The sequence below is a fragment of the Artibeus jamaicensis genome, unplaced genomic scaffold, assembly GCF_021234435.1.
Source record: "Artibeus jamaicensis isolate MK-2021 breed Jamaican fruit bat unplaced genomic scaffold, CSHL_Jam_final contig_759, whole genome shotgun sequence".
NCBI classification, from domain to species: domain Eukaryota; kingdom Metazoa; phylum Chordata; class Mammalia; order Chiroptera; family Phyllostomidae; genus Artibeus; species Artibeus jamaicensis.
The window spans coordinates 248,089-258,949 of NW_026521953.1; positions in this window are offsets into that span (position 1 = coordinate 248,089).

The window sequence follows — 10,861 nt, forward strand, 5'->3', positions numbered from 1 at the left end:
ACAGGGGTGGCAACCTATCAGCCAAAGTATAGGCACCTGTCCTAGTGAAACAAATATTTGAGGATCTGCAAGAATTCAGTCTACATCATTTAGGTCTCCCCCATTGAAGAATCAACACAAGAAAGAACTAAACAAATAGCAAATAAGCTAAAAACAAAAATAACTCAGAAAAATCACGAGAAAGGAAACAGAGGAAGTCATGATGCAAAATAAATAAAATATAAGGTAATATATAAAGAATGCAATAAACTATCAGTCATTGCATTGAAGGTGAATAGATTAAGTTTTCCTATCTAAAGGCAGAAAATCCAGCCATATGCTGTTTACAAGAACCACCTATGCAGTTAGTCAAAGAGCTATCAGGAAAACAAAAAGAGCAGAAATGTCAATATTGAGAAACAAATTTAAAGTTAATTCAAGAATCAAGAGAGAGATGAACTTTATATATTGATAAAAGACAATTTATGAAGTATAATACCATTAAACCTGCTAAATACACAGGGCAAAATTGTATTAACTTGAGAACTCGATTTAAAAATACAGTTCTGTAGGAAAATTTAATACACTTGTGTCAGAATTAGATCTAGGAGATAAAAAAACAAAATAAGTAAGGCCATACTGAAGTCAAATAGTATAATTAAAAATCTTGATTTAAGAGGTATATAGAAACATATATCCTGAGGATAAAGAACACATTTTTGCGTCCCTAGAAAGTTAACAAAAACTAATTATAAGCTTTGTCATCCTCATCCTCAGCTGATGAATGTGCTTGTAATTGCCCTTATTAACGTTGTACTGTATTAGTATAGTTTTATGAGGAGACATCTTTAAGATTTTTCTGAGATGCTTTTTGCTACTAGTAACTATTAATTTAAAAGATTTGCATTTTCCATTTTATTATTTAGCATTCTTAGAAAAAGAAGGTGTAAAATATGACTTTTAGCAAAAGTAATAGAGAAGAGACAAAACAGAATTTTTTGTAAGAATAATGCAATTAGGAGCAAGTGATATTCCCCACAAGGGCTGCTTTTCATGGAAGTACTAAATCAAAAGTGAAAAGAGCCGTGGTTGGTGTAGCTCAGTGGATTGAGCGTGGGCCTGGGAACCAAGCAACCACGGTTCAATTCCCAGTCAGGGCACATGCCTGGGTTGCAGGCCAGTTCCCAGCGGGGGACACACAAGAGGCAACCATACATTGATTAAGGAAAAAAAAAAAGGGGGAAAGAAGCCAAAAAAATGCACTCAGATGTATGATATTGTAAAATTTAAGTGTTTATGTAAAATTAAATATGGTAAAATACATGTAAGTTAAAATGAAAATTATTTAATTCATTTTTAAGGTGCAGTTTGAGATTTTCAGCTTCTAAAATTAAGTCTCAATTTTTTATTAAATAAATATGTTCCAGTTTACGGTTTCATAAGCATGCTAAAAAATGGTTTTAGAACCAAAACCTGTAACATTAATAGCTTTCAAAGATGTATGTTTGTACTGTGAGCATAATATTCAGTACATTACTTCAATAGCTATTGTATAAGCAATTAAAATAGTTGTCTGGAGCCCAAACCAAGAGAGTTTACCTTTTTTTTTTTTACTTCTATGTTATTGGTTATTCTTTTGAGTTACTTTTTACATGGATTTTATAGCCATATTTTTCATACCATAAGACACACCCAGGTTTTAGAGGAGGAAAATAGGAAAAAAATTTTGAAGCAAAAAATGTAAAATATTTAATAACATAAATAACATAATATTTCACTAATGTAAATGTAAACAGAACTCAACAGCAGCATTAACAACCATTATTCCAAATTGTGGGGGGCGGAGGGAGTGCGTCTTATAGTCCAAAAAAGGTAATCTATGGTTCTGATTTCCAACTGTGATTGAGATTACTAGATCCATCTTGCTAATTAGCACGCCTGAGCCCTTAGTATCAGTTGTCTAAAGGATACAGTTGTTTAATGCCAATGAATACTGGCTCCTACTTCTCTAATAAGGCTTAAAGTTCTCTCTGAAGATTCCAGCTGGAGACATGCTACTTTGAACAAGGTTATGGACAACTCTAGAATCTCCCAAACCTTGGAGTTGTGTCAATTGGAAAAGGTCTTTGGAATGGATAACCCTGAGAAAAAGGAAGCCTTAGGAGAACACACATTTTCCCATTTGATCTAGAGTCCTCTTACCTGAGAGAAAATTCTATCTACTGAAGCAGCTGGACCTAAGCCATCTTTGAGATCCCATAAATTCACACAAGAACGGTTCTAGACATGTGGCATTTGAATGAAATTGTATTATCCATATAGCAACACAGAGCCATGGTGATCAGGCACCATGCCTGATTTGACTCAGATGTTTCTCATATCAAGCAGGCTCCTACCTGAGGGCCTTCGCACTTGCTATTTCCTCCTGCAATTGTCCATCTCCCAGATAACTGCATGGCTCACGCCCCCGCTTTCCACAAATGCTACCCCCATAGAACGTGTTCCCTTTCCACCGGCTGAGAAGTATGGTCCACCACCTGGCCCCTGCACTAAGTCCCTTAGTCCACTCTGTTTTTCTTCACAGCAGTGATCATCTGCTGTGCTGACATTCATTGCTCAGTATCTGCTACCATTCAATACGATGTAAGCTCCATGGGAGGTGGGTGGCGGAGGCAGGAAGCAAAACTTTGCAGGTTTTGTTAACTGCTAGAGAGAGTCCAGAAAACTGCCAAACACGAATTACGTGCTCAATAATTACATGGGTGGACGAATAAAGGAATGCTGTTTATTGCGATTTAGCCAGTCTGGGAAAGGTCAGCAGAGGCTAGGGTCCAACTCCTAGACCCCCTCTTCCTCACATGTTATTGGTTGTCAGGAAAGGAAAATGGCTTTGCACCCCCAGCTGTATTGCACGCATAGGATCCTACATCGAACAATGTATCTTTTCCCAAAAGCTGTGTGTAGTGGAGCTACTCCCCAGCTCAGGCCGGATGTGGGCCTAGGGAGCAGCCCCTTGCCAGGTCAGCCAATGAGAAGAGAGTTTCTCCGGGCCTGCCTGGAGGGTCTACAAGCGCCGAGGCCCAGGGAAGGCACTTAATGCGTTTGCTCTGCGTGTTTGCTCTGCCCGCGGCGGAGTAGGGAGATCGGGCGGGAAGGACCAAAAAGCCAAGTTCCCCTTTGGTATAATCAGTAGGTGCCAGCTGAATTCTTCCCCTAACTTTTTCCTTTCGCTTTTTGGTTCGTGGCTTTCAGTGCTGGAAATTAACCTTGGTCGCCGACGCCGTTTGTGACCCCAGGTATGGAATGACTCTCCTTTTCTCCAGGTGTGTTTTGTCCACTCCCAAATAGGAAGTTAGATTACGTAAGAGTCTTTGAGAGCCCACGTAATTTGTGGGATACAAAGATGCGGACCACGGGCCTAAGGCGCAAGGGGGAAATATTATAGGATCCCTCGGGGTGAAGAACGCTGGTGGCTTGCATGTGAGTGTGGGCGCAGGCAGAGACCTGGCAGGAGAGGGCACTTTCTTTGGGCAAGGCCATGGTCAACTGTTGAGGCGGGGAGCCCAGGACTGTGTTGGGGACATGCAAAAGGAATCCACTTTGGGTGGGGACCTAGTGTGGCCTGAGTTCAGGTGTTACGAGTATTCCCACTTTCACTAGTCCCGATGAATCTCGGGCACACCTCCCTCATCCCTGTCTAAAGCACGTGTTGGTCATCCAGTGTGAGAAAATTGCCTCCACCTGTGCGTCCTCCAAGCTACTCTCTTATTGAAGACAAAACAACTGGTCCCTAAAACCTTCCAGTCCCTGTGCTCCATGCCACCAGTTTCTCTCCTTCCTATTACAGTTCTAGAAAGAATAGCACTTGCTTGCTCCCTGCATGGAGTCACACTCAATAAAAGTGGGGCTTTACCACCCTCAGTCTCTCCCAGCAGTGGCCTAAATTGCTTTCTCTGCAGACATGACTAATGAGCTCCCGTCCACCGAATTCGAGTACAGTGGCAGGCATTCATTTCTATGTCGCTTTTGGTTTTGACAAATTAATATTGCCTTCCTTTTGCCTTTTTATTGTTCCAGTTATTTAAGGAATGTGTTGTCATAAATTGTCCTAAACCGCAAACACAACTTTGGTTAATATTTTGGCATATTTTCTTAGTACCTTTTTTTAAAATGGAGAAGTTTGGTTTTAATTCGCGGTTATAATCCTCGTATTTTTACCACATGCTCTTAACCCTGCCTGTGTTGCAAATTGTTGCGTGGAGAAGTCATTGAGACAGAAAAGTCAAGGGTGCTATGTTTTTATGCATGTATTTCATTAATCATAATTGAATTTTAATTTGCTGACAGTTATTTACTATTCTAAATTAACACCCCAATGCATAAAACTTTTTTTTCTGTATTTGGAATACATTCCATTGGATAATTTCCCAAAGGAGGGGTTATTGGTTGAAAAATCATGCATAGTTTTAAAGCTCTCCACAGCTGTGGACTTGTAGCTTTCCAGAGGTGTATCAATTAACATTTACACTAACTATATCTGCCCCATACCGTTCTTACCCTCATATGGTATTATTTTTAAAACTTATTTTTGCCATTTCGATTCTTGTGAAATGTGGTCAACTGGTTTGTAATAGTTTTTATACCTGCTCAAGTTTGAACTTTTCCTGAAATACTTGTTAACCATTCACCTTTTTTCTTTATAAGTAGGTTATTGGCAGTAATTTGCTTTTAATGCTTTGCTTATCTAGTTGTAAATTATGTCTGTCTGGTGATATGAATAATTTTTAAAACCACATTTTAGTGTAAACTATAATTCATATAGGAGAGTGCATTGAGCATAAATGTGCAGATTGGAGGATGATTACCAAGTGATCATCCATGTAAACCGGGCTGGAAGAGAACATTCCAGAGTCCAAAAGCCCCAGGGCCACCTCCCTGATCACAAATGCCTCCTTCCCTGCAGAGGTAACGTTAAACTGACTTTCATGGTAGTTACTGCCTTACCTCTAGCCCATTTTAAAAAATACGGCTTTAACTCCTGTACTTGCATCCATAAACAGTATAGTTTAGTTCTTCAATTTTTAGTTATCTTTTTATAAATGAAATTATATATGGTATATCTTTTCGGGCTTGACTTCTGTCACTGATGGCGTTTCTGAGATACGTTCTAGTGGCATGTAGCTGCAGAATATATATTTTCAATACTGTCTAGGACTTCATTATATGACTTTACCTCAATGTATTTATTGACTCTGCTGTAGGTGAACTCTTGCATCTTTTCAAGTGCATAGGAATGACAAACACTGCTGCCATGACTATGCTTGTATCTCTCTTGGTGTACTTGCACATGCATTTCTATTGGGTATATTCCTAGGAGTGTAATTGCTAGGCCATAGGGTATGCAGATCTTCAGGTAAAAAATAACTATTTATTTTTGCCCTGGCCAGGTGCTCAGTTGGTTGGAGTGTTATCCCATGCACCGAAAAGTTGTGGGTTCAGTTCCTGGTATCTAGGTTGCTGGTTTGATCCATGGTCAGGGTGTGTTCAGGAGGCAACTGATCAGTGTTTCTCCCTCCCTCCCTCCCCCTCTCTCTCTTTCTCTCTTAAAATAAATAAACATATCTTTGGGTGAGGATTAACAAAAATAATAACTATATCTTTTTGAATAGTTTTAGATATACAAGAAGAGTTCTCCTATACTCCCTCACATCTTTGTTACTATAGTATATTTGTAACAACTGAGGCCATTAAAACTACTAATTAAGGCACAATGCAGGTTGCACTTGTTTTATCCTAATTCATTTTCTATACAGGTATACCTAGCTTTATTGCGCTTCACAATTTTTTTTAAACAAACTGAAGACAAGATTCCACCAGCAAAAAAATTACGACTCACCTTATCGTGGTTGTCTGGGACCAAACCCACAATATCTCTGAGGTGTGCCTGTGCTTCAATCCTTTCTAGGATAACACATTACAGTACATTTAGTCATCTTTTCTCCTTAGTCTGGGTTGTGGCAGTTTCTCTCTCTTTCATTGTTTTTGGTGGCCTTGATAGCTTTGAGAAGTACTAGTCAGGCACTCATTTTGGGTTTTTATGATGTTTTCCTTGCAGTTAGACTGGGATTGTGGGTTTTGGAGAGGAGTATCACAGTGGCGACATCCTCAACACGTCGTGTCAATAGTGCATACTGTCAACAATGACTGCTGACTAGTGTTACCCTTGATCACCAGGCAAAGGCAGTGTTTAGAAGTTAGTCCACGCAGTAGATCATCAAGCACTGTCTACAACTGGTGGATGGGTTGCGGAGGGCAGGGTATGGTATGATCTACCTCCTGGAAGAGGAAAGAGCTACCTAAAATATTTGTAATTCTTCTGGAAGAGATTCATATCCACCCACCGACACAGCTAATTTATTTATTTAGTCATTTATGTATGTCAGTGTGGACTTATACTAAGTTTCTTAAGGCTAAAATATACTCAGTGTGACATTTTATTATATTTCTTAGCTGTGGTTCCTTCCTTTTCCATATACCAGTTTATTATGAAATTATTTTTTCATTTATACATTGCATTTTAATTGTTCATAAAGCCTAAAACCATAGGTTACAAATGCATATTAGTTGTTTGACAATGAAATGATGTATTTTAACACGATCTATTTTGTATAGTAAAAACTATTTTACTTTTTTTGCCATTAAAAGTTGCCTTGTTTTAAGAAATTTTCTACATGTTAAGTAAAAAACATTGTCAACGAGTATATTAGTATTTCCAACATTGAATTAATTGTTTATTATCTTGCACTGAATTTTTGCAACTACTCATGTTATAAATTCAATATTGCTACTCAGACCCATGTTCTGAATTCTTCACTTTGGGAAAAATATATGCGGTGACAATGTAGAATGACATAGTATAAAATACAGCTACATAAATATGAAAATAGCCCCTTTTCTTGACTTCAAATGTAGCTTTCTGCCTTCCTTAAATTTTACCAGAAATCAAAGGGGCTGTGAGATACAACAGTTGCTGGCTGATCTCCTGCATGGGGACACTATTACACCTGAGTTCTAGGGAGATCTGAAGGTGACCATGCTCCTAGATAAGCAAACAGCCATGGCTACTTTGTAGTTTGGGTTATAATCCAACACTGTATGTTTACTTAGAGCATTGGAACCTCTTTTGGGTTGGTTCCTGTGTCTTTTTGACATGGCTCATCCTTTTCTTTTCTGTACTTCTGGCACTACAAGAAACTCTGGGCTCAGTTTGTAATATTTCCCTCCCCGCCCCCTGCTCCCTGCTCCAAAATCAGCCATTTCTCCAAGGAGCCCTGGTTCCTCTTATTGGAGGATGGTATTGGAAAGCAAGATCTGGGTCCGGGGGCATATCTCCAATTTTAGTGATTAATGCCAACAGTTCTAAAGTGGTTTTACTGATTTGCACTTCCACTCTATATGCCAGATTTTCAATAAACATTTTGCTGGTTTGAGTTTAACTTTTGTGTCTGAATTCTTATGGACAACATGTTTTAATTTTAACATCATTAACAAATATCTCCTAATATACATACTGATTCTTGATCATTTCCTTTATCGTGCCTGAGCTGGTGTTTTCCTCTTCTAAGGTGTGATGAATATTCCCTGCTATTTTTTCTCTTCTGGTTTGAAGTATTAATGATTTATTGACATATCTGAGATTTATTCTGTGAGGCTACTAATTAATTTTTACCTGGCTAGTTTACAGATTGTCCTAATAATCTGCAGTGACTGCTTCCCTTCCCAATTAGGGTATTTCTTCTATTTTACATTAAAATCTCTTGGGAATGCGTTTTCCCAAGCTATTTACTGTTTTTCTGTTTTGTTTATTATGGTAATATCATAGAGAAGGATTTAGGGAGTTGTACACTCCATGGTTAAGGGTAAGGTTTTGGAAGTGGTTTCAGCTGGGGACAGTTTGTTGCCTAGGGGACACCTGGCAATGTCTAAAGATATTTTGTTTGTCACAACTACAGGAGACTGAGGGTTCTAATAGTGTCTGGTGAGTATAGGCCCACCAGCAATGTTGCCAAACAAGATACAGGGCACTTAACAGTGTCCCCCAAATAAATAGCTGTGCTGGTGTGGCTCAGTGGATTGAGCACCAGCCTGTGGACTGAAAGGTCACCTGTTCAATTCCCAGTCAGGACACATGCCTGGATTGCAAGTTGTGGGCCAGGTCCCCAGTTGGGATATGTGTCAGAGGCAACCAATTGATGTATCTCTCACACGTGATGTTTCTTTCTCTCTCTTTCTCCCTTTCTGTCTCTCTAAAATAAATACATAAAAAAATTATCTGGCAAGAAAAAGTTAGTAGTGACAAGGATGAGAAGCAGCTATAGGAGATCCTGTTAGACCAACCAAGAAGGGAAATTAAGCAGAAGTATGGGAATGGGAAAGGGTGGGAATGTCCTGTTTCCTAGATAAAATGCCACTTCCTCAAGACCTTCTCATCTCTATGCTCTAGAAAAGAACCCCTCCCCTTAGAACTAGTAGAGCTCAGAAAATGGCTGTTTTATTGGGTTGGCCAAAAAATGTGTTTAGTTTTTTTCCATACAGTGGGTCTAGTAATGCTTAGCTGCCTTTAACATCATTTGAAACAATTTTGTTGGATTGCATTGTGACAGCTGTCATATCAGTGTGCATTAAAAAAATTGAGATCAGTGAATTTTTGTGCAGTCATTTCAATATTGAACATGGAAAAAGATACACAACATTTTTGGTGTATTATGCTTTATTATTTCAAGAAAGGTAAAAATGCAACTGAAATGCAAAAAAAATATTTGTGTAGTGTATGGAAAAGGTGCTGTGAAAACGTGTCAGAAGTGGTTTGGGAGGTTTCTTGGTACTATTGACATTTTTGCCAAATAAACCTTTGGTGTGGGGCCATCTTATGCATTAGAAGATGTGTAGCAGCACCCCTGGCCTCTGCCCACTAGAAGCCAATAGTGAGAGATAGCCAACATACTCAAAAATGTCCAAATCAATAAAGTTGTTGGTAAACATGAAAAATTTCTTTTATTTTATGGAAAAAAAACCATGGAGATTTTCTGGCCAGCCCAATGTATGTAGAGGTGTTTTTCTTCTGTTAGCCCAGTGTTCAGTACAGAGTCAGGTATCACAGACTATGGCTACACAGGTTTTATTTAATTCTGAATTCCCAGTGCCCTGGATAATAAGTGAAATTAAAAGTACCTACTAGAGACTTGGCTGGTGTGGCTCAGTGGATTGAGCGCCGGCCTGCGAGTCAAAGGGTTGCCTGTTTGATTACCAGTCAGGGTACATGCTTGGGTTGCAGAACAGGTCCCTAGCAGGGAGCATATGAGTGGCATCCACACACTGATGTTTGTTTCCCTCTCTATCTCCCTCCCTTCCCCTGTCTAAAAATAAAATCTTTTAAAAAATGTATCTAGTACAAAGAGAATGAACTTTGTAGTTTTATAGGATACTTGTCAACTCTTGGCAAGTACTTTAGTTTCTTAGTGCTTATATCTGTAAATATGGATAAAACTGAACCATCACGACTATTTTTGAGACTATAGAAAATTTTAATAGACATTTTGTGGTGGACTCAGGCCAGCAGAGTCCACCTGTTGTGGCTGACGACGAGAATAAATGCACAGGCGACAGCAATCCTGTGGAGAAAAAGGGAACAGGCACGACTGCTCTCTCAAGGGGAGAGTGCCTATGGTGCCTCGGCCACTCCCTCAAGAGGGGAGCGCCTCGACCCTGGCCTAGACAGGCTTTTATTGTTTTCCTGGGGCCTTACATCATAGAAAGATTTATTATCTATGACAGAATATCATTGTCTACATTTTAGGTACAATCAAGGAAATGAAAATAACATGCAGAGGGCAGTGGCGATGAGCCAATTAGCTCTGTTCTTGGGCAAATTCACACAAGCTTTGGATATTACCTTGAAGATAGACAATACACATTTGTTGTTTTAAACTAGGGTGATGGAGTTTTAGCAAGAGCAAGCCATAACAGTCCGTATGCATTTTCTAGGCCTGATTCCCACAGGAAAACTCGGTTTGAAGGTCTGGCTCCTGCCCATCAGTTTGCTTCTGTAGGTTTTCCATACAGAGCTGAGTCACATTTGCCAGACCAAAACAAACTGGTCCCCTACAACGTTTCACAGTAGATCCTCCACAAATATGGTCATTATTAACATGTGCTAAATGACTGATTTATTTTGAACAAATACGCTTTAATTGTTGCAGGTGGTAAAAATTCATGTAAATAAACTTGCGAATTGAAATTCATCCTTTCAGACTATGAGTTCGTATTTTGGTTTAGGACATTTTGGAATTTAGGGATGTCTTTCATAAGATGAGCCATACTGTACATCTGTTATTCTCCTCCCAAAAATGTAAACAAAAAGAAGACTACAAAATGAAACAGATGCCCTCAAGTATAGCATGAAACCTGTGGGAAGGAGGCCAGAGTATGTTGTACTTTCCATCAGCATTGTGGATACCATGTAGTAGAAACCCAGTAGGATTCAGAACCATATAGATACTGGCTCAAAGAGACGCACAGAAAGGCAGGAGGAAAATGAAGAAAGCAGAGGATTATGAGAGTCAGGGGCAGAGAGAATATCAAGAATGGAGGCATTGTTAAAATAGTGTTATGATACATATGGCACCCTGTAAATTAGGTGCAAACATCAGCATCTAATCCTTACACAGGTAGGTACTGTTATTTTTTTCTGCTTACAAGTATGAAAATTGAATTCAAGAATGCATATTGGGTTTTGCAACAAAGTGGTAATCTGTATGATTTATCTCAGTGGAAGTTTGGTCGTGAAAGTTAGATTGCAGTGGATTGAGGAGTTTTATAGTTA